This window comes from Anomalospiza imberbis, chromosome 18, assembly GCF_031753505.1.
Source record: "Anomalospiza imberbis isolate Cuckoo-Finch-1a 21T00152 chromosome 18, ASM3175350v1, whole genome shotgun sequence".
Classification (NCBI taxonomy): Eukaryota; Metazoa; Chordata; class Aves; order Passeriformes; family Viduidae; genus Anomalospiza; species Anomalospiza imberbis.
Genome location: NC_089698.1, coordinates 5820425 through 5845296, shown reverse-complemented (window position 1 = coordinate 5845296; position 24872 = coordinate 5820425). Strand labels below are relative to the sequence as shown.

Sequence of the window (24872 nt, the reverse complement as noted above, 5' to 3'; positions counted from 1 at the left end):
ATGCATCTCTCTGTGATGAATGTATAGCTTGCTAAAAATAATGTTGTTGTTCATCAGTTGAAATATATGACAGCCTATAAGCAAATGAAAAGGGTCCTCTCCAATTTCAAATTAAATCAGTTGTGAAAAGCATTTCCTAATTAACAAGGCTTCATTTTAGAGCAAATAACAAAATCCCTTACAGTATTCTTTTCACTCTTCCTTATTTTCTCTTTGTAAATATGCCATCATTGCTGGCTTTGCTTCTCATGTTGTCTGTTTGGGCTTCACAAACTGAAATGGGAGAGGTGTGTATTAACAAAAAATTATGAAAAAATTATGTGTACCTCACTATATGATCTGTGAGCTGTCTACAAAGGCAGAAAGACAACCTTGCAGCCATCATGTCTAAAAAGTTTTACAGTAATCTACATCAGCCTAGAAAAAAATTTCTAGTAAATATGTTGAAAAAGGTCAAAAATCTCTATTCTTAGGGAAAACTTTATCCCCTTTCCCTCCCAAATGGAATTTCCTGATCTTTGCATTTTGCTCTCAAATTTCCTGCAGAAGTGCTTGAATTTTAGTACAATTGCCCTTTGCAGTAATTTAACACAAAAGCGCTCTTCAGAATTCTTCTGTATGTTCATGGGTGCATTTTTACTCAGGCAGTTTTGTTCAAGTCTATCCTCCATTTAATGATATTTTAATTAATTGTTTCCTGGTTTTCAGCTTCACATTGACTGCCACCCATTCATTCTTGGCTTCATATTTTGGACAAACTCTGCTGTAAAGAGCGTTTCAATTTCTACACAAGGAGTGTAAATGTAGTTCTCATTTCCAGCATCATTCAAATGCCCACATAACTCTTATCCCTGTGAAAGTAAATTGAATCTGTCAAGTCATCTTCTGTGGCAGCCTGATTCTTGGTAACAAAAGATATTGCAGCTGACAGATGGAGGCACACACTACATAATTAAGTCTCCAGTGTGTGTCAGCTGCAGCCTTTCAGACACAATTAGAGTCTGACCAGTTGACCCATTTAGGTACTTGAAATAAAAACAAAAAATATCCCTTAGGTGGATGTGGAGTTTTCTGTGAAAAAACTAACTCCAAAATGCATTAAACAGGAAAAAAAAAAAAAAAAAAAAAAGGATTTTGTTCATTGCCAGACCTTCCAGTGATAAAATTTGATACAGGTCTTTAAAGCCTCATTTTACCTCCTTTTCTTTTGCATTTATTATGTCCTTAGTGTAGCTAAGTATAAACTCTTCTCAGTAGGGAGGCTCATGGAAGCAATGGATAGAAAGCACATTTTCTTTAGAAATCTGGCTTCAGGAGCCCCCAGCTGTGCAGGAGATACAATCACATTGGGTTTGTAACAGAAGATTGTAAAACTTGGGCAGAACTATGAAACAACAGAAAACTTTAAGGAAAGACAAAAGGCATTAAGTGGTGTGTGATGCAGCCAGAATTAAAGATGAGCCTGATGCACAGCCTTGTGATCTGGCCTCAGTATCTGCCATGACTGGGATCTCCATGTTTTTATGACTTTTCCTCACACAGGGAGAAGAGATTTTAGCTGATCTGCTCCACTGCCCTCCTGGGAAGTGATCAGGTGCCTTACACCAATCACCTCTGCATTCCTGAGGTGCTTTGGTTTATAAGAACGCTGAGCAACACCAGACCTCAGTGTTCTCCTGTCATCCCTGTGTTTTTAACCTCCAAAGCTGATTCCATTATTTCTGACACACATTGCCTGATAGTCATTCTATTAATGCACTAATGGCAGCAAAAGCAGCTCACAGAGTTACAGCTGCTTCTCCATGTTCTTTTTTGCTTTTTAGATATGTTTTGTTTCATTAAAGAGAAGTTCCATGCTGCTTTTATTACTCTGACTACTAATGAAGGATAAGCTTATTAATTCAGAAGTTTTAATTAAATCACTTGCAGAGGGACCTGCTTGGCATGAAAATATATTCAGTGCCTGACTGTAAGGAGCCCCTGGTGGTGAAACCTTCCTTGCTGACCATCCACATTGGACACTTGTATTCCAAAGCAGCATTGGTGGGGAGGTCAGGGGGCAGGAGACAGGGATGCACTTCCCAAGTGAAGGGCTTCAACCACCAGGGCAGAATCTTAGCTTTCAGCAGACAGCTCAGATATCTAAATGTAGAAAAACAGGCTGCCAAGAAGCAAGCAGTCAACCTTTCCTACAAAACCAGCCTAAAATGGGGTTGGATGCCTCAGAGTTGACCCTATTGGGTTACTGCTTCAGGCTGGGGAGTCACTTCTAGCAGTTTAAATTAGGACTGGAGTGAAATTTATCCACTCCTTTCGAGCCTGAAATCTCCAGAAGGCACATGCACCTCCGTAATGCATCTGCATTGAGAAGTCCCAGGACTTTGTTTGCCTCTATGGCTTATATCAGATAAACTTGATTTTAAGAAATAAATGTTTCCTTGAGGAAAAAGAAAAATTAAGCTGCCTTCTTATTCTGGGAACTGTAATTGTTGGTGAGTATGGCCTTTGACTTACCTCTTTCATGCTCCCTGCCCCAGTCTGGCATAGATTTACAAAATTGATTTAAAGACTGATATTTCTTATCCTTTTTCATGCTTCCCCACTCTCCACTCCCCCCTCCACCCCCAAAGTAACCAAGTTACAAAGCTTTCCTCAGATAAAATGCATTATTGAGAATGCCATCACCCCAGGTGGGCTCAGGCAGGAAATATTTTCCTTGCGGCTGATGAAAGAATAGGAAAAGACGGAGAAATGTCTTGACTTCGTTTATCAGACTTTCACCCCGTTGCTTCCCTTTGGCCCATGCCTCTCAGATCTGCATTGCTGTTTGAGTTTTCAAAGTGCTGGGAAGGTCTGATTTGGATCTTGCACATTGGTGTAAGGCAGGGGAAACCCCCCAGGCAGGACCTTGTTGCTGCAAATCCAACTAAAAGCTGTGATAGCCACCATCCATCAGGTAGAAAACCTGGAGAGAGCAAATGCTCTTATCTCAAACACTGAATTTACAGTAATTAACAATTGTAAATGCAATTGCAGTGTATTATAGGCTGTCCTTTCTATGATTGTGGGGAATGGAAGTTAATGGAAATACACTTGGTAATAGTTGTTGGCTGAAGGGCTCCCATTAGCTGATCCAGTACCTCCAAATGCACATTTAGGTAATAATGCAGTAGATGAATCTGCAAGAAATGAATTGGGGTTTTTTGGTTGGTTTTGTCATTGAGAGAGATAATAAAGATGTTTCTCAGTAGGCTCAGCTGGGATATTGCTGCTGTTCATATAGCCAAGTGTTTTGTTGGAGAGATGGAGTGCTGTGTACAAACTTGTTCACTACCAGAAACCCGACAAACACTGAGCTAATATCGTGTCAACAAGCTGGGGATAATGCCTTTCCTCTCCTTCTAATAGATTTTTCCTTACCTTTTATAATCATAAGCAATGCTTTCCTTTCCTTATGTAATCATAAGCAATACTAAAAAAATTACAGTGGGGGGGAAAATATAGCCTCTGGAAGATGTCTGCTCTCTGTGATTCACAGTTTGTCTGACTCAAAGTATCAAGTGCAGAGAGGATGAAAATAATTTGTTTTGGAATTACCTACAGAAAGAAACTTGATAATCACTAGAGCGAGTAGCTGCTGCATTTGTCTGCTACCCTCTTGCCTAGCAATTGTTGTTGAATGCAATTAAATTATTATTTCCAAGGGTGGGGAGTGAAGGAGAGCTCATTGCTCATCGAGCTGCCTCTGCTTCCCTGTGCAGAAGTGGCAGCAGCCACTTAGCAGGGATTGGGCTTATGGAGGGCTGTTAATTGGATCTACAGTCACTGACCAATTAATGCTGTTTGGGGTTTTTGTCCTTAGGGAAACATAAACACATAGCACAAACCGGGAAGTTTAATACACAGACCAGTTTAGTCCTCAGGAAATGCTTAGTGCATCTTCAACACAACATGACACTGAGTGGCACACCTAAAATTATGTTGTATAAAGATTTTATAGGAATGGCCGGAGTAATATTAATGATGTGTGAACATAGGTGGCAAGACTAGATTTATGTTTCAGGCAATTACATTCTACAAGCTGAAGTAGAGAACAGAGGTAATTAACAAGAATAATGAAAGCACTGCCTTCCCCTAAATCACTGTTAAAAAGAGTAAATAATAAAAGACAAAGGGATTATGAGTCAAGTTGTGTCGTTATTCATCAATTTTAGAGCAGAATGGTGGGTTTAATTAGTGAAATGGCATAGCACTTTCTTGGTGCTTTTCAAGTAGTCTTCATGCTCTTCTATCACTGGGAAGAAACATCTGATTGAATGCAAATGGCAGTGATTGCCTTCTCCACATTCCTGATCAGGGAAGGAAATTTCCCTTTGTGCTCCTTTGAATGAAGCAAAGGGAATGATTAATGGCCAGGCTGGACTGGGGAATTTTGCAATCCTGATTGCAGGTGAGGGTCTCCCTAATGTGCCAAGGATGAAAGCGCCCACTTCTCCGGCAGTTCCAGTTTTCTGTGAGTTGTTCGGTTCCAGTTTTTAATCTGCAATGCTTTTTGGATAAGAAAGCAAATCAGTCTCCACAGTGCAGATCCTTATCTATTAATTAATTTTGCCTTGTCTGATCCTAGGAGAAGACATTTCTCATGCCAAGCCATGGGAAGCTGAATGCAGAATTGCAGTACCACGAGCAGCAGGAGCCCGTGAGGATAAACACAATGTGGCTGCTCAGACAGCAGAGGCCAAGAGCTGCCACAGTCCCAGAACAGGGTCAACAACTGGCAAAATACCCAGCAAAGTTTCTTGTAATATTTTAGCTGATACAAGGACTGTTTCTTTGGAAGTTGTTTTGTATTCTATTCATTCCTCTGAGGGCTGAGCAAACATGGACTGAAAAAAATGACTAACTGAAGAGAAGGCTTTTTTCATCCTGATCAGCTTGGGCTCTGATTTTGACTAGCTTTACAGACTAAGGGATAAGATTGTTGCTACTTGTAGATGCATTTGATCTCTCATTGCCAAGAGGACATGCTGCCGTTCCGATAAGGAAAAGGAACGCTGAGTTATTCCTCCATTCACAACACAAATCCGTTTCTGCAAGCTGTTTGCCAGATGTGGTATCAATCAGTACAGCCTCTCCACTAATCCCCATTTGAGGGACAGGACAGGGGTAATGAAGGAGATCCATTGTGAAGAGGCTCAATATTTTCTTGTGCACTGAGTGAGGGAAAAATCTCTGTGGTTCAGAAGCAGCATTGACTGACCAGAGTCATGTGGCAGCCCTTTGGGTTGAAGGCCTCAAGAAATGGGACTTCCCAAAACTTTTTAGATCTGACTGAATTAGAAACTTAGCCTGAAAAAGAGATTTTGTGCTGGTTGACTTTAAAACCCCCAACAAACAAACAAAAAACGGCACACAAGAAGAGAAATTATTCCCATCATTACAGAAAGTTAAATCAAACTCTGCACATCCCACAACTCTTCACAGCCCAAAACCCAGATGCAAGCTTTGATATTAGGCTTCCTCCACATCCTCAACTGGCAGGCAGTACCATATTCAAAAAGGAAAACATAGAAGGTTGGCTGTGCTTGTCAGAGTCTGGTCCTTGCACAAAGGCTCTTGTGAGCTCCGTGTGACTGCACGGGGGTGAGGGTGGCTCTGCAGCAGCACAGGTGACATCTGTCCTGCAGCTGGCACAAACTCAGTGCAAACCTGAGCTGCTTCAGACCTGTGCTGCCAGTGTGTGACACAGTCAGAGCTCCACAGAGCAAAACAGCTTTTCCTGGTGTCCTGCCTCACTGGAAACTGGCCAAGGGAAGCAGCTCCTCTGGCAAAATCCTGGCTCGTTGAAAGAAAAGCACATTATGAAACTGCCTGTTTTGAAGAAATGAGGTAACTTTCAGTTCTGAGCTTCTAGGAAATTAACACAACAATTTTTTTCTTCAGGAAAAAAACAAACATTTTCTTGGGGTTTAATACTTGCACTTGGTATGAATGTGTATATCGTGCACAACGTACAAAAGTGTTGTCCAGTTTCAATGACAGATTTCTTTCTTGATTGAAACACAGTGTTTCAGTGGTCTGAAAATTAGTCTCAAGTATTTAAACTTACAGAAAAAAAAAATCTGAACACAAAAAATCATGTGACAGTTTCGTGGTAAACAGAAATTCTGACTTCAGTTTAGACAGCACTGCATGGGCTACTTTGAGTTTCAGACTTAATGTATAAATTTCCTGGAAATCCTTGGAATTTCAGTCTGATGGGGGCAAATTCTTATTCTTTATGTTCACCCCCTTCTTTGCCTGTGTCTGGGCTTGGGGAGTGAAGCAGAGCTACTTTAAGAATACCACTGAAAATCAGGGGAGGGAAGAAGTGCTTCAAGGCTAGTAGTGGGTGTGTGGAGGGAGGGGGGAATTTTAAACAGGATTTAATGGAGCTGGGAGCTGGGTTATTTAAAACTGGTGCAAAGATCCTTTGTATTGACAATTCACTGTATGAGCCATAAACTCTTCACTCTGTGCCTATAAAAGATGAAAGGACCAATTACTTATTGAGGCATTAAACACCCAGGGGACAAAGATGCCTGTCTAGCAATAGTAAACATATTGACTGAAACCTATTTGAATTTCAAATTGCCAAATGTCCCGATTTTTTAAAAGCTTCCTATGATAACCAAGGTCTGGAAAGTCAATTGAAACTTAATTCTCCTGGATATCTCATGGGGGGAAAGTACATGAATCTGGACAGATTCAATTATTTAATTTTAATGAAAAAATAGATAGCTGCTTTATAATTTCCTTATAGAGCCGTAGATGGGAACTCAGCTCCTTTTTCTAAGATGTTATCTTAGGATAGATGACAACAGCGGTTTGGCAAACACAGCCTGCCAAGAGGTTTATGTCCAAGGGTTTTCTGCTTCCTCTTGTCCTTTGATCTTCTTTTTTCCCTCCACCTGGGACCAGGACTCTGATATGCCAGCCCACTCCAGAGGAGCATTTCCTCCCTGCCCAGGGACAGCACAGGTGGAATTTATAAAGCATTGCCCAGGGGACCTGTTGGAGGATGCTGAACATCCCCACACTGCACAAGGACAAGTTTCCTGTCTCGTATATTGGAAAGCCTCTCACAAAGCCAAGCAGCCCCAGGTCAGTGCTGCTGCTACCAGCATCCTGCTGGTGAGATACCCTGTGGCTGCCACAGGACAAAGTCAGTCCTGATAGCAAATGTGGAAAAACAGCCACTGGCCATCTCCTGGAATCCCCCCACCCTCAAATGCTCTTGGGACTGGCCATGATCATCAGCTTGGTCGACTTGTCATCAGCTACTTGCCAGGAGGCAGCTGGGCAGAGCTCATCGAATTAAAAGTTACAGCTAACTCCCCCTGCCTTGCACTGCTCTCGCCACATTCATTAGTAGAACAGCTCATTGTATTTAATTGCCATTACCCTGAATACCAGTGGAGTTAATTACTTGCTCTGTATGGGCAGCACTGCCTGAAACGTTGACTCCACATAAACCCATTAAAACAATTAGTGCAGTGTAATTGTGGGTATTTACTGTTGGATTCATTTTCCTTTTGTTTTTACTGTAATGTCATATACAGAGCAAAGGTCCACAGCAGCAGCAGGGCTGTTATCAAAAACTCAGAGGAGTTTATCCTCCTCTTTATATGCTCTGCACACATGGAGGGAGCATCCGTAATCACAACAGCTGCTCTGTGTGTAGTGCTGGGCAGGAGAGACACCACTGCACCTCTGTCCTTGACCTTGGCATAATAAGGCTTTTATCAGATGCAGCCAACAAGAGCACTCTCAGTACTTCTGTCTGAGCAAAACTGGTGTTTGTTGTTGCTGTTGTTCCAGCAGAACCTCGTTACTCGTTACAGGAGGATGAGTGGCTGCATATCAGCGTCGCTGGTGAGAGAGATTCCATCTCCCCGCCTTTGTTTCGGGTGGTTTCTGTTGGGATTCCCATCATGCAGTCATTTTTATGTATTCCATTTTCTCTCTGTCTTGGTGTACAATCATAAATGAAGGCAAGCATTTATCACCACAGCAGCTTTAAATAACAAACGCTTGATGAATTTACTCTCAGCTGGCCGGAAGCAATACTGTGATTGCAGCGTTTTATAATCATCAAGACTTGTTTCTCTAAGCTGAATTAATTTGCATGGGCAATGTGTTATTAACAAAGTTGCTGGTAACTGGTGTGTACAAGCAAACTGTGGGAGAGGATTCTTTCTGCCTGTGCTTTGCTTGGGCAAATTTACCCTTGTGAGGTGTTTTAGATGGATGGGTGAAGAATTGTACCCAGGGCAAAGGTTTGAAATGAGTGCAAGGATTCTGACTCCATGTAAGACAGATCTTGCAGAGCCAGGCCCCGTCTCTGGTCATACAGGACATTCCCATATTACTGTCACACTTATCTCCAGCCAGGGTCTTACAGGACAGTAAATCCAGAAATAGGGTTTGTAATGCCAAGTCAAAAATACAGAGAGAAACATTTTTCATGCAAAAACTCTTGAACCCATTGTTCAAGAGTGTTCAAAAATTCTTGGTGTACCAACATATCAGGTATCACCTGTCCTTCTTCATGCAACCAGAATAAACCAGTTGATGCTGTAGATCATGTCTGGGGACAAACTGACTGGAGTAAACTCCCTGTTTACACTTTTCTAAACCTAGTGTTCACACTTTGGTGGGCTGGTAGCTTATGGATCTGGAAGGATATTCCAGATATTTGCTTCAGTAACTGATATGTGGCCAGCATTTGTTCTGACTCCCTCAAATGGTTTCTTTTTAAGATGGTGGAAGATTTCTCCATCACGAGTGGATTTTGTGCCTTCAGCAGAAGCTTCAGCCGCTCCATTCCGTGAAGGTCCTTAAACGCTTCTCACAATTATTTTAAATGGAGGGCACTGTTTACACTTCCCAGCCTCAATGAGGTTTCTACAGCTCATTGTGGTATTTATTGCTGTATTAATTGCTCATGCACAAAAGCTTGTGGTGGTGTGCAAAATGCTAATGATGGATCCTAATGACTGTGCACCTCCCTCTCCTTCTCTGGTCGGTGCTTTATTGATGTATTCATTAAACTGTCTGAGCAGCAAGGCTGGATGCACATACCAAAATATTTCCTTTTCATCAGAGAAAAAGACAGACCCTGAGAGAAATTGGTGGTTGGAAGATGCCAGACAGTTATCTCTGAAGGATGAATAAAGGCATTATGAATAATCATGTAAAAACTGACAGTCAGAGTGAGAGGCTGTGCCTCACAGAGAGAAGGAGGTGGTGGTAGGGGCAATTTTTGCATTTTTGAGAAACTGGAAATGGGTCCTGATCTTGTAGGGATGCTGGGAGATAATCATATGGGCATGGAGCACACTGTGTTTGGGGGAAGATGCATATGGAAAAATCTAGTGGGTTAGATGCTTCTGCGTAAGTGTAAAGGACTGCAACACACATGGAATTGAGCTCATGTTCCTGCAGTGTGTCTCTTAGGAGAGTCCCCTCTTTGCCTCAGGATGGAGGCACCAGTTTTTATTAGAATTCCTAAGAAATTCTTCCTGGAGTATGTCAAAAAGAAGGTGATGAGGAAGGGCTGTGGGCAGCTTAGGGTGCATCCTTGTCATTTGGTTTTCCATCAGGAGGCATTTCAGAGCTCCTTGCAATGGAAATATCATAATCTCCACATGCCAAAGGAGAAATCAAGGTACAAAGGTGTTCAGGAGATGAGAAAAAGGCTAGGGATCCCAAGACTTCAGTGTTTTGTCAACTCCCTTCAGTGTTGACTTTAAACTGTGTCTTGCTGTTATTCCATCTTTCTTCCTTCATTCCAGGGAAGTACAGGGGAGAAGGCAATGATGTTACACCATCTTGGTCAGTGTCAGAAAACACACATTTATAGAACAACCTTTATAACATTATAAAATAACAGTATTTTTTCAATTCCTAATCTGAGTTTATGCAAGAGCTCTGTAGAAATAATTGATTAGGTTTCAATTTATGCTCAGAATGGTAACTGACATGGTAGCAAATGTGTTCATTGATATCTAATTTGGTGTGGCTAATTTCCTCAATGCCAGCTAAATGCCTGGGTATTTCTTATCACATTAAGGTATTATCTGAATCTTGTTGCACATTTGTTCAGTGCTTCTGTAGCCATGACTTAATTACATGGCAACTGAGTTTATACCCTGGTGTGGCAGAATTGCTCCTCAGATGGTTTCCTCAGATAAACAATGGATAATTGCCATGCCCCTACTTTAATATAATGTGAATTATAAGATTATTTGAATGATATTGGGTCCAGCCTTGGCAAGACACAGATCACTTCTCCAGTCATGCTGAGCTCCCACAGCACCCACTGGAATCAACGCAGTCCATCAGAGCAGGTTTTCACCCAGCTCTACAGAAGATAGGACTTTTGAATAGGAAAATACTGTCCCTCAGTGTGAGGGACAAACACACACACAACAATATTTAAAATTTTGCTCCTTGTGGCAAGAATTCCCTACCCTCAACCCTCAGAAGCCATGCAACACAATCCTGCACTGTGTGACCTACTTGAAACAAGTGGGAGTCAATATCTCTTAACTTCCCTCTGCTCTGTAACTCAATACCTTGTCTTTAAAGCAGTTGTTTCCCTCTCTCTGCTGCACAGCTCATGATCAGAGGGAAAAGGGAATTTTCTCAGCTCCATCCCTTGATGCTCTTTCCCATTAATGCAGCCAAGTGAGTGGTGGTTCCCAAAAACACCCAGGAAAGGCAGAGAAGCAGGAAGGGGATATGGAGGGTCACCTTAGGGTGCACAAATCTGGTTTTCTGGTGGGGTGGGCAGCTGTGCAGAAAGCTTGTGTCAGGATTCAGCTCTAGGTGTTGGCACAGCCTTGTGAGCAGAGTGAAGGGAATGCTCATGGAATCGGAAATGCTGGGAAAAAACTGTGAGTGATCCTTCAAGATACCTAAAGAACATTTTGTGACTCAAGTGAAATGCTCTCATTAGGCCCTCTGGAGGAGAATTTGGCATTTTCTCTGCCACCTGCAATATTAAAAGAAAATGCTGCTGACTTCTGCATTGTCTCCTGAAAGGCACAGGGGCTGACAGAAATGTAATTAAATTACCTGTAGCATTCATCTGTTGTCATAGCAGCCCTCACAATGAATATAACAATAATTTCATCTGTAGCTTAGCTTAATGCAGTTTTGCCTCCACCAGCCAGAAGACAGTTTTCTATTCCACATCTGACAGAGTTCAAGGGCTTCCATTTCACTTCCACCAGCAGTGGTCTGGAGTGGGGAAAATCACAGATGGAGCCTTTGCTACACTCCTCCAACATCAGACAGCACCCACGACCTGTGGGTGATCTCATGTGATTCAGGAGCTCTGATTAGATGATTATATTTTCTTCTAGCTTTAAAAATCTCAGAATCACTGCAAAGATTTATAGGCACGTAACAGAAGCACAGTGAAGTGTTCCTCCCATCTCAATTAAGCCCACCAAGAAGGTCTGGCTGTGCTCTAAGCACATGCCCTAATTTCCCTGGAGGTGTGTTTCAGGTTGGATATGGGGAGCACAGTGAGGACACAGCAGTTTTGGCACTGATGTAGGGCACAGCAGACAGGGTAGAATTAATTTTTTTTTTTTTTTAACTTACCAAGGAGTATGTTTTAAACTGAGACATTATTGATGGACCCAGGTGGCTGCAGGCACCTCCTGACTCTCCTTTGCTAAATGTGGCATGAGGTCCCTGGCTCAGTTCAATACCCTGAAGGGCAGTGATCCCTATCGCTGTGCTGAGGGTGAGGGGACAGCAAACTGTCTCTGTCCAAAGGCTAAAGGGTTGAATTATCCTGAACACCTGGAAAATGTCTAATACCTAAAGGCAGATCATCCACTAAGTCCAAGAAAAGGTAACAGGCTACTCCTAATTTCCATGATTTACCCTTCTTTGGATGTGAAGGAGTTTGTCATTGATTTATCATTGTAAGAAATTTCAGAAAACCTCATTTTACTTGCTGATATTCAATTTTGTTTTATTTCTGCTGCTATTTATCTACTACTCTCTTCCATAAATGACTGCCATTTACCACCTTTCTCAATTAATCAGTCTCACAATTCAGGTATGCAGCAAAAATATTTCAAGAGAACAATTAAAAACAAACCAAGAGTAGAACAATGTGATAAATGAGACATAGAGCATCTGCAACAAATATGTGGCTCCACCCAATACACCTGGGAAATATCTCCTTTTTGCTTCTATCCATTCCATTCCTGTCTGGGGAGGTTTAGGGAGCCCAGGTTCATCCTGCAACGACTTGTTTTTATCTCACATATTCAGGAATGTACAAGTTGAAGAGTTTTAAATACCGTGTGAAGAAAGGGTAACTTGTGCATGGCCAAGATAAGCTGATGTGTGAGCTGAGGCTTGCCTGAGCCTGGTGTATAGAATATTCCTCCTTCAGGCAAGCTCTGCTCAGAGCTGGGGAGTTTTCTCTCTCTCCAGCAACTGTTCCCAGGCTGAACAGTGCTAAAAGGAGGTGTTGCAAATTGCTTATGTGTTGTCATTTTATTTTTCCCTGTATGAGTAGAGCTAATAACACAGCCACATGCACAGTGCCTCACCTCTGATGCTCTCACACGCTTTACCCAGCTGCATAAATAGCATTTATTCCTGTTTTACAGATGAGGTAAGAGGGATGGCAGCAGCAGGAGAGGTAAGTGTCACTCAGCAAGAGTGAGGTGTGCCTTTGCCATGCTGGATCAGTACTGCCCGTGATTTTGGTAAGTATCAAATAAATATCAAAGGCAGATCTTGCTGAGTGGCCATCAGTCAGTGCCTGCAGTGCAGTGAAACCCAAGCCCTTGTACTTGGCCACCAAGCTCTGGAGTCAGAGGGTTTGCTCTGAGTTGCAATGCAGGGTTGGAAATTCTGGATTCGAGGGGTTCAGCCACCATGGCCTGGCTCACCTACAGATAACTGATTCTCCTGTGATCCACGTGTTCTTTTGAAAAAGCTCCAGTTTATCCTTTGGAGAATATTACAGCTTGAAATCAATTAAATTTGACTGAAATCACCCTCCCTGAGAGGCACCCCAGCAGCAGGTTTGTCCCACAGCTCTCAGTGGCTTTGGTCTCCCTGGGTTACAGCCACGATGCCTTTGAGCATCACCCTGCTACTGGGAATGTGGGGAAAGGATGGAACCAGCTTCCCACATCTCCTCCCCAGTCCCAGGAATCCTTGGCTGATGGGTTTATAATCTGTTTGGGAGCACTGGAAGTGCTCCATGTTTCAGGGTTCAACAAGGGATGCTGCTGCTGAAAATCAAGAGCTGAGGAAGGATTGAATGCCACCAGTATTTCTGATCTGACACAAAAACGAGGTTGGTTGTGAAGGAGTAAATTAAAGACAGTTTTAAAGATCCAGCAGTAAATATGCTGAAGGTCATGGGACATCACAAGTTAATAAACTCAACTGGATAATTTAATTCAGCACAAAGAGCCCGTCTGTGTGCACAGAATAGAAGGTAAGAGTTTGACATGACAAGATGGAAAAGCTTTGTTATCCTCTTGTCTTGCCAGGATTTGCTTCAATTACACCAAAGAATGTTACTTCATTCTTGCCCTAATAACACTGTAGAGGAAATTAAATTACTCATATATAATAAAAGTGAACTGATTTTGACATCTCTTCTAGGCAAACCTCCTGCCGTATTAGCTCCTAAGCACATTCTCCCTCACTTAAGGTCTCATGCATATTTATGATTATCAGTCATAGTAAATATAAGCACTTTGTGAGAACACAAATTAACTGCAGGATGTAATGGAGGTTGCCATGGGTGTTTTTTATTGTTGACTGTGACATGAAGTCTACAATATGGGCACTATAATGGATGGATCGTGAGGCATGGAAAAATAATCCCATCACAGAGTGCTCTGAAATCAGAAAGCACAACAGCAAAACCAGTGCCACGCCAACCTTGGGCTGGTTCTACTGCTTTTATTTAATTTCATTTTAAAAGGAGCCCTGGTTTAGCTTGAAATCTCTTCTTTATATTTTTATAACTCATCGATTAGTGAAAATAATTAAAGGTTGTAGAGCTAAGAAGGAATTAATTTCATTTTTAAGGCTGACAGACCTTAGCCTTTGGTTCTAGCTGGATTAATAATGGTGGGTTGTCTCTGTTGCAATGGCTCTTTCTTAGAGTTTGATTGCTTTTTCATTACATTAGCTAGCTGGCTTTTGGAAAGATTTCATACAGTAAATTTAGCCTCTCGAAATAAACCTCACAACCTTTTAACTAAGGTTGAACCCTGCAAGGCAGAGACCGTTGCATCAGTGATGGCTCTTGCAGGCTTTCATTAGGAGGAAGCTGGCACATCCTGAAAAATACAGCATTTAAAACAATGGAGCCTAATTTAAAAAAAAAACCTTTATTTCTCCCAGCCCATTCCAAATGCAGCTCTCAGACTTTGTTCTCTCAGAAAAGCAGCATCTTATCTAACCTTTAACTGGGCTCCATCCCCCAGCCCAGCAGCATCACCCTGTCTGGAAGCTGCCCATGCCAAGGGCTCTGCCAGCAGTGGGCTCAGTCTGGAGGTGGATGCAGGAGGATTTCATCTCCCATAATCTATGTCCTGAGAGTGAGAGCCTTTTTTGAGATGGACATTCCTGCAGTTTCTTCCATAACTTCTATCGAGCCTCAGGTTCTTCCTATGAAGTGGGCATGGAGTTTTAGGGGGCGTTTTGTTTTAAACTCGGTAAAAGAACAAAGACTTTGTGCAGAGCAGGAAAGAGGCCAGTGGGAGCAAGTCTGCCTGCCTTCCCCTGAGGATGGCTGTCTGAGGGAGCCAGAGACAAGTCCTCTTTAGGCTGTGAAGGATGTCCCCATGCACAGGAATACACTGCTGCTCTCAGGCGTGTTACCCCTGCAGAGGAACAGATCAGAGCAGGCAGCACAAATATTGCAGGAAGGCGACGAAGGGAGCTGAGCTTCCACTGAAAATGGCAACATCTGCTCCAGCCATGAGAAAAACAGGAGAAAAATGGTGACAGATGTGCCTGGATTAAGTGTAACCTCTGCATGCCAGGCTGAGCACATCACACAGGTCAGCACTCCTGAGCTGAGCAGGGATCACCACGGGCAGCAGAGCCTGCAGCTGGGTCACCCTGCTGCACCCACAGCACTGCTCATTCCAGGGAGAAACCCTCCTCATGCTGCCTCCAAATAAGAATTCCAAATGCCAAGAGTTCTATTAGGCAGTTACAAAAATAAATGAAATATAGGAACTAATAGAGAGTGGAATTTCTTCTTAATTTGCCCATCATCACTTGTTTCTGAAGCAAAATGAAGCTGGCACAGAGATGATGGGAAACACAGCGTTGAAATGACACTTACAGCATCCCAGAGGACCATTCAAAGCAACAAAAAACCTGGTGATGTCCCTAAAGACTGCAGATGGTTTCTTCAAGGTGAATAATTTTATTGTTTATTGCCTGCTCTGTGTATTGCAAGGAATGACATTTAAAAAACTGCTCGAAGGTGTTTCTTCAAAGCACAAAGCAAATATTTAGGAGCCAAATTATCCATACCAGTGACTGTGTCATCTCCAGAGCTTGGAGCTTGGCTTAGAGGCACATAATAGATTTGGGACAGTGAACTCTTAGAAAGCATGGAACACAGGTCAGATCTGTGTTTCTGCAAGAATATAAAAATCTTGGAACTGGAGTGCTTTTACATGGCATGTGAAAACACACCCTGTGAGGGAAAAAAGTGTTCTTGCAAAAGCAGGTGATATTAAGGAGCTTTTATTATACAACTTTTTCATTTTTTAGGAGAATTAAGTACCATTCACAAGCTCTCCTTTTCCAAGATATTTCAAAGCCTCCAGGTCTGACCAAAAAGAGATTATATAGTTCAGTCATATTTGGAAAGTGTCCTTAAACCCCTTGTAAGCTTGTGTTCAAAATTTCATTAGCAGTGAAGATTTTAATACATTTCTATTTGGCCAAAAATTCCACTTCATTTTCAGGCTTGGATTGTTTGGGTTTTTTTTTCATTTTTCCTATTCATATTCATATTCTCCCTTCAACTCCTGTCCCAACAGATATCTGTCACTTCTCCAGGGGATATTAACACCAAATAGAAATTGAAGTGTGACCTTTTCCACAGGTAAAAAATGTATTGCTCATTAGTGCAAACTGGTTTGAGACTGCACCTCTCTGGTGCTCAGTCCAAAGCTTTCTGCTGCCATGGCTCTGACCATTTGTTCTGATTCCTTCAGATTTGAAGCCTGTAAAGCAAGAATATGTTTTGTGAGGGGAAAAAACCCCACACGCTCTGAAGGCAGAAGAAAGAAAATATCTGTTTATAACCCTTTGGTTTGGCTTTGGGGGTTTTTTCTTCTTTTTTTTTTTTTCAGTTACTTGTGGAAGGATGGTGAAAAGGTCACAGCAGAATTACAGGAGAAAGGTGTCCATAGATCAGCTGTGCGAGCTGCTTTCAAAGCAACTTTTCAGGACAAAAATATAAAACATAATCAAAGCAACAACTTTCCTTTTCTTTTGCCTGAAAGGCCATGTAAAATTTCAGCCTTTAGAAGGATTGAGGGAGAGGCAGCCCCCTGGACCAGGCAGAGCATCACTGGTCAGCCACCTGTGACCGCTCCAGACTCCTCACCCGTGGGGAAGGAGAGATGCACCTTGGGACAGAGAGTGTGGTCTTTGTTACATTTGGAGTTTTTTTTAATTTAAACCAGTTTTTTGTTTTTCCAACATAAAAAGAGAGCTTCTCTTGCAGCTGAAAGCTTGGGGCAAATAAAAATCCATGTGCTCAGAGAAATCAGTGAGTTGTTAAATGAAGAAGCAGCAGCTGGAAGGCAGAGAAGGCAGGAAGGCAAAGTGGGCTTTGGGGTGCTGCTTTCATTTTTACTCTCAGTGCAGGCCTGGAGTAGGGGATTGGCAGCTGGGAATGAGTCAAGCAGAAGCCAGCCCTGTACAGCTTGCTGGTGAAAATTATCTGTCAAATCCAATAAGCAGACACATGAAACCTAAACCAGAAGCATCTCACCACAAGAGTTATGTGCAAATTAAAAGACAGTGAAGAGAGGGAACTTCAGGCTCAAAGTCAAGAGGCTCCACCAGGAATGGTTGGATTTCCTGGGTGCAGCCAGAGCCAGGATCACTGGGCTCCTGATGTGAGAGGAGGCTTGGAACTTCCTTCAGATCAATATTGTCCTGCCCTGGCACTCAGCAGAGTGTAGAGTGTGTGACCAAACCTGCCAGGACACGTCCGATTACAAGGCTGGCTTTTTTATCTGTAATGTAAATTTCATGGCTTTAGCAGTGAGAAAGAAAGGAGCTGGGAACAGTGGTTGGAAATATTAAAATGTCAGAGAGAAAACTCCTTTCACATAATAAGAAGCTGTTCCAACTAGGACTTGTGGGATAATGAAGGATAAGAAGATTTTGGGTTGTGAGTCTGCTGTGATTTAACAGGCTGCAGAAAAGGCAGTCCCAGAAGACAGTGAAATCCCACTGGATTATTGTGGAAGAGTGTGATGTGCTCTCTTCTCCCATCTCTCTCCTGCACTTGGGCTCCCATATCACAGGGGAGGGAAGGCAGCAGCTTTCCTTCATGGATCACCTTTCAGATTTACATGCTGGTCCTTAGCAGAGCTGCTAAGGCAGAGTTCCCTCCACCTGAGCACGGGCAGCCTGGAAAAGCACACCTTGCCTTTTACCTTCTTTAAACCATTAAAGCCATTTTCCTAATTGGTTACAACTGTTGTAATGTGGTAGTTTTAACACTGTGAATAAAGATTACATATGATTAGATAAGCAGTTTAAAAGCTCCGAGATCTGAATTAATTGTGAGCATTTATTAATTGTGCTCACTCATTTATCTTTCTGCTTTACTTACGATACAGTCCCAGAAACCTTAATAAAACTGAATCACAAAGAAAAGCTCATTACTTGGGAAAAAAATTAGTTTTTTACTTTTAATAAGTTCAGTTTCTGTGGCCCTGCACAAAGGGGTCTTGCTGTCACCTGGGTGTGGGGCAAGGACCTGACTGCAGGGCTGAGCCCCTCTGTAGGAGCATGGATCACCTCAGAGAGAATCACAGGCACACCTGGATACTTTGAACTGGTAGTTTGAATCATTAAAACTGATCATTTTTTTTAATAAAGTGTCAAAACTCTAAAAACCACCAGTCTAAGCAGAAGCATTGTGGTCTGCTTTCAAATCCAAGGCTAAATCTTCATGTCCTCCCTCTGTTTGAAGGAAAGGGTGAGTGTTTGTGCTTTGGTCTGTTCCCCTGGCTGATAAGAGTTCACACTGAACTGTAGAGAAGGTTTTAGCCTTGTGTATACATATTTTTAAAGAAGTGGCAAATTAAAAGTAATGACTCAGGCATTTTGTGTTTGCTCTTTCTCCTGGCCATAATAAATCTTTACACAGAACTGCTGGAAGTACTAAATCACTCAAGAGCAACTTGTCCTTGTTCCTCACTGCGGAGACAATAGGATTTTAATAAACAATATCTTTGATTAGGTTGAGCAGGAAAGCCAAGGATAACTTGGTATTTGTATCTGTCAGGGATTCAGCAAGAATCCTTGTAATTCACCTTGACTGCAAAAGCTATTGCAAGACTTGATAATAGGTTTTGGGTGTTGGGGAGAGGGGGATTCTCAAATACGGGGATACACCATGTACAGCAGTACTAGCCCCTTTGGAAAAAAAATTCTCTCCTAAATACAATGCTTGTGCCTGGGTAGAGAATATGATGATAATAAATGCTTATTATGATAAATGGAGTCATGTTCCTCAAAGAAGCAGCAACTCACAAAAAAAAAAAAATATAGCCAAGGAAAATGAGGCTGAACTGGCTTGATGAACAGTAATGATATATAGCCACCAATACAGATTTGCAAAATGCACTTTGACTTAACTTGAAAGTCCCTTAATATTCTTGTGATATCTGTAATAGGTTCCAAGACAGACTTTACACTGCTATAAACATGTTGCTATTTATGTTCCAGACACAGTAAAAAGGGATGGAATATGTGGCCAGTACTTAAAATGAAAGAAATGCCCAAAAGGAAAGTGGGCAAAGAAAACTGAGAGCTTTTGTTTCAGAATAATGACCATCCCAACGGGATAATTAATTTCCCTTAGAGCAGCCTGTTATTTTTCAAAGATATTATACTTATGCAGATTTGACTGTAGAAACATCATATTGTTGTAATTTCTCCAGTGTGATGCAGCTCTAATTACTCACTGCTCAGAGCATGAAAAGGAAATGGAAGATGAGCAGCAAGTTAATTTTTTATTTTAAAAATAAAGAAGATAAGTTTTAAAAGAGTAAAATTAGACCATTGTGTATCAGACTGGGAGCATGGACACATTTGATGGAAAAAGCAGCTGCAGTAATTCTGGATTTTCCCAGGAGGATGTTGCCAGAGGTGAGCCACAGCCTGGAAGGAGCTCGAGGTTATTTACAGCAGTGACAGCAGGATGAAAGCAGCACACCCTGAAGAACACCCCACCAAGGGCAGGAGCTGGAGCTCTGTGCTTCTGCCACCTGTATCTTTGGATTTACCCTTAATCTGGCTGAACACATTAGCTTTGACAAATCTTCCCCAGAGCTGAGGAGGCCGTGGTGCCTTTGGGGGTGTTTGGCTCAGGGCTGCTGGATCAAACGTGCTCCCAGGGCACACCATTCAACAGCAGCCCCACGGGCACAGGCTGCTCCTTCTCTGTCCTGCCTCTGCTTTGTGTCTGGAGCTCATCCTCTACCCTTTCAGCCATGCAATCTTTTTTTTCCAGGCTAAGAAAGACATTTTCTGCCTCATTTTTCCTTGCCTTTCCAAGGCCATGTACAGTGTGGAGCGCTGCTGGTCCCTGCAGACATTCAAAGCTCCTGATCCCTCCGAGGGTTGCAGCAAAATGCTCAGTGCAAACAAACTCTGGAGAGCTTCAATACACCTGGAGAACAAAAGATCCTGATGTAGCAGCAAGGAGCAGAGCTCTGAAGAGGCGCCTCCCCCCGCCACCAAAGCAACATGAGCTGCAAACACCTCCTGCTCCTGATTTCTGAGTTTGGGGCGATTGACTACTATGTCCACCTTGGTTTTTCCTTTTGTAAGCAAAGTCCCTTTCTGTAAATGACCCTTTGTTTTTGCACAGTGAAGCTCAGGCAGCCAGCTCAGTGCCATGCAGAGCTGGCAGTGCAGCTGGCACAGCAGATGCTCGGGTGGTTGCTGTGGTCACTGGGATGCTTGTGAGCCAAGAGCTGCCCCGGCACACGTCAGCAAGCTCACAGGGGAGCAAAGGCTGCCCTGCCCTGCCCTGCCAGCTGAGCAGAATGAAGCCTCAGATGAAATTTAAATAAACAAATAAGCAAACACCTTAAAAAGGAGATACACAGATTGCCTGTGGACGAGAATGATGCTACAGAGTGATGACACAGGGCCATGTTGTTTTATTTATTCAAATGAAAGCTGTGTCTTTGCCCTTCCTTCCCAGCTCTGAAATCAGTCTGGACATGTCCTTTCCAGCCACAGGGTTTCTTAGCACAGGTGCCAGGGTGCTTCAGTGGCCCTGTAAGTGACAGGCAGGCTCTGTGTTTGTCCCTGGCTCCTGCAGCACCCACACTGCTCCAGCACCACCCTCAGCACAGCTCTACCCGTCCCAACTGAGCCAAAGCTGTGCCAGGACACCTCTGTGGGGAAGGAAAAAAGAAAAAAGACCATCAAAAATAAAACAACAACAGGCAAGCTGATTCTTCCCTCCAAACTGTTTTGAGGAACCTGCTCAGACACAGGAAGATGCCAAGTGCTCACAATGACAGCGCCTCTACCAAGTGCAGGGCATGAAATGGGGCACATCCACAGCAGGGACAGAAATTAAACAGAAATTGCATGCCACAGTTCCATTCTCACCTAACGACGGCTGCAACACAGGCAGGAAAAGGAATTCCTTGGCTCAGTTGTCATGACAATACTCTTGAAAAATATCTGCCACAGGACCAGCCCTGACTGCCTCTGTGTGACGGCTCCTCTCCCCCATTAATGCAGCACTCTCTCCCAGATCAGTTCCAGGATGGAACAATTACACTCATCTGCTCCAGCAGATACCAACAGTGCAGTTTATAATGCAGTTGCTATAATTAGTTTGTGAAATGAGCACTGCATGGGGAACTCCTCAAGCCATATCATTACAGAGAGAATGGGATAATTGCAGTGTGGTTGCATTGCATATTTCTTTTTTATTCACATTTTTCATTGCTAATAATCTTGTTAAATAGTGACAAGTACAAATGTTCATAGCAGAAAAATTAAATGCAAATGCTATTGCCATGCTAAAAAAAAAAAATAAAACCAACAATAAAACCCCAATATGCTATATTTTTTTTTTTTCTGTTGCCTCTGCTTCTATGCTGGTCTTTGGACTTACACTCCTAGGATAAAACTGCAGCATTTCCTTGGAAAATGATCTTTGATTAGAATAAGATTATAATTTTGGTCTTATTCTTAATATATATTATGTTATTGTATATTATATTAATATTTATATATTGTATTTATTTTATTGTATTATTATATGCATTATATCTCTATATAAATATCACCTATGTATTTTTATATAAATACTACATATTTTAATATCTACTTTATATTTTATATATATATATTATATATAATAAAGGGAAAGAGGAAAAAAAAAGAAAGAAACTGGTTATCTGTTGTTCCATGTCAACTTAAAATTAAGAGAAATCTAAGAACTAACTAGGCAGCAAAGGGGAAAAAATACACACTTTCATCCATGAGCTAATATACTTCTCACTGACTTTTTAGCAAAAATGTGACTAATATCTCTTCTAAACTACTGATAAACTTCACTGGTGTGTGATTTAGCTGTTACTGGAATACTCCTTTCTGAAAACAAATAGAAGGAGGGAAAGAGAGGGGAAAAGTGAAAGGGTCCTGGTGGCTGATGGATAGCTGGATCCAGAAAGAACAGGAATGAGGAACCTCCAAGAGCAGAGCATGGCCCAAAGTGTGTGGCAGGCACATTTTCTCCCTGGATCAGCATTTCAAGGGCAAAATGAGGCAGAAAACCTGGCTCAGTTCATTTCTGCAAGCACAAGTGAAGTTAATCTGAGGCCCAGCGGCAGCTTTAACACACAGATCCCCACATGATGCTCCCAACAGTCCATTACCCTTCCCAACACATGCCCTTCCCTTCCCCTGCCCCTGTGAGCTGCTTTACAGCCCCCAGAGTCACCTTCCCCCGTCACCTAACCCAGAAACCCAACAAATGGCTTTGAACAGAGGGGGATTGGTTTCTTTGCCCCACATTGGGCCTCCCCCTGGGGCTCCTCTGTCTGGGGAAGCCCTCCTGGAGCAGTTCTGTGTCAGGAAGGAGAGAGGCATTGGACTTTTTCGGTTTTCAGCTTCTGTTTATTGTTATCTTATCAAAACTTCAGCACGCCGTCTGCACCAGACTCTGCGGGCAGGAAAACAGCACAAAAATGGCCCCAAATGTACAGTTTCAAGGACTTTTAATGCTGAACTAAAACTAAACTACCCAATTAAGAAATGACACCTAGATTATTTTCCCTTTTAACCCAATATCCGATCCCTCAAAGCCCGCAATGCGGACTTCTCTGTCTAATTATAAAATATCACCCAAACCTATGAAGAAGAAGGAAGGAGAAGGTGAAAAAGAACAACTTGCCTTCACCCTAAAATCTCCATCTTCCTTCATATTTATTACTATATTCTAAAAAACTAAACTCTAAGTTTTCCACCCTGTGATATTACACACTTCTAACCAACTACACACCCGTAATCCCAGTGCTATTAATCAATTTTGGAAGTCTTCTCCACAGCCTCAGGTCAATGCAGTGCTTGCTGGCAAGTCTGTGCCTTTCAGCAGAGAAAGTTTAAAATTCTCAGCATCCAGGATTCCAGCAGAGGGGGCTCCATTTGAACCCCACAGCCCCTCTTCCCTGAGCTCCTCTGTGCGAGCAGGGGCTGACTCACAGTTCACATCCTCAGCACTGGGGCACACAGGGCTTCTGCCCTCCTCTTCCTCCTCTGCCTCCTCCTCTGCTCACACAGGAAAAACCACTATGAGGAGCACTGTCCACCACTCCTGATTCCCACCAAAAGTGTGAGAGGAAGTGAGGGTCCTGACCAGGGCAAACCAGTGTCTGCATTTCCCCTGATTACCCTCCCTTCTTCTGTAAAGGCTGGCACAACAACAACTATTATTATTATCATCATCATTATTATTATTATTACTACTACTATTATTATCAATTGTTGGGCAAGTGAATGGATGAATGGATGCCGGGTGTCACTGCACACAGCAAATATCTGGGCTACATGGAAAACTTTTTGAATGAAGAAAATGAATTTTTGTTTTCCCTGGACTAGACTGAAGCAACTTTTGGATATGATATATGCAAGCAGCAGGACACCAGGCTTTTTCTATCTCAAAATCCAGAGAGCCACTTAATTCCTGCTTAAGCCAGACCCACTCTCTGATGGTTTTCAGCAGTGTGCTTTGGAGATAAGACCACATAGAACCTCAGATGATCCCAAAATGTTCCATGCAGTAAGCTGAAAGTTCAAAAATCAAAGAGAAATCTAAACAAACAAACAAACAATCTAAAAAAATAATCTTACCCTTATCTCAGATGAGCTGAAACAACCTAGAGGAGAAATGATACCATGCAGTAGCTGTGTCAGGCTCTCTGAGGATGTTCTCATGGTTTGGCAATACTCCCAGGGTTTCTTTCCTTGCTACAAATGAGTTAGTAATAGTAAAAGTGAGTAATTGAGAGCAAAGCCTTTGTTTCAAATCTAACCAGGACAGCGTTAATGTGGCAATTCTTTCCAAAGGTATAGGAAAAAACATCCACCAGGCTACAACAGATGATGAATTTTGCTCCAAGAAACCTCTGGTTTTACTAAGCACAAATTACAGGACATTGGGTACTGACCTGCTCCTCCTCAAGGTCTGCATTCCACCCTCTGGTCCACCTGGGGTGGAGGGCTCGGTTCCTGGGCACTCCCTGGGAGCTCGGGCAGAGAAGGCTCTCAGGAGAGCACAGCTGCATTAAATGGTTCCTGCTGCAGCTGAAAGGCAGCCCCAGCACAGCCCTGCTCAGGGCAGCTCCTGGCCCAAACCTGCCCAGGGATCAGCGCACTGACAGCTGGAAGAGGGAGCAGGGCAAGAACCAGCCTGGCCAGGCACAAGCTGCTGCTGCAGCCCACATTTGGCAGCCCCGGGGGCTGGCAAACAGCCCGAGGGACACCTGGGATCAGGTGGGACAGCTGGCAGTGCCATCACAGCAGCGTTAGCCAGGCCCTGCCCAAGGTCACCAGCAGGAGCTGGCCCAGGGCAGCACCGTTGGTATTGAAAGGACACAATTCACTAAACAAGCCTCTTGTCGTCCTCCAGTCCTTGAGATGACCCAAGGCCACCGCTGCCAGCTCAGGGAATTTGTCACCAGAGTGGGGCAATGTGACCTACGAGTGGTGCTCGGGGAAAGCCGATCCCTGCAAGGCTGCAATTTGCTGGCCATCACATAGGTGAGGATGGCTTGGCAGATCCAAAATTACAATGCAAGAAGGAGTACAGGGGAAATTATTATTGTCAGGATTTTATGGAGAAAATAACCATGTAGAATGTATTTTAAGGTGGTAGTTTAGACAGGAGCATGATAGCATCGTAAACCATAAGAGGAAAACTTGAGGCATTTAAAAACATCAGAGGAAAAACGAGAGTGAATTACTACTGCCTCTTCTTTCCTAGTTATTTGTTGTCTTAAATGATATGTGTGCCTGAGAGTGCATTT

At 42.8% G+C, this 24872-nt stretch overlaps 1 long non-coding RNA gene across 1 annotated transcript; it reads right to left on the bottom strand.

Annotated features, from left to right (window-relative positions):
- Positions 1–15775: 15775 nt before the first annotated feature.
- On the bottom strand, positions 15776–24045 carry LOC137484689 (uncharacterized). Its single transcript, XR_011004960.1, has 3 exons — positions 23934–24045; positions 23698–23814; positions 15776–16292 (listed from the first exon to the last, which is right to left on the bottom strand). It is a non-coding gene; the product is annotated as an uncharacterized lncRNA (long non-coding RNA).
- Positions 24046–24872: the final 827 nt, after the last annotated feature.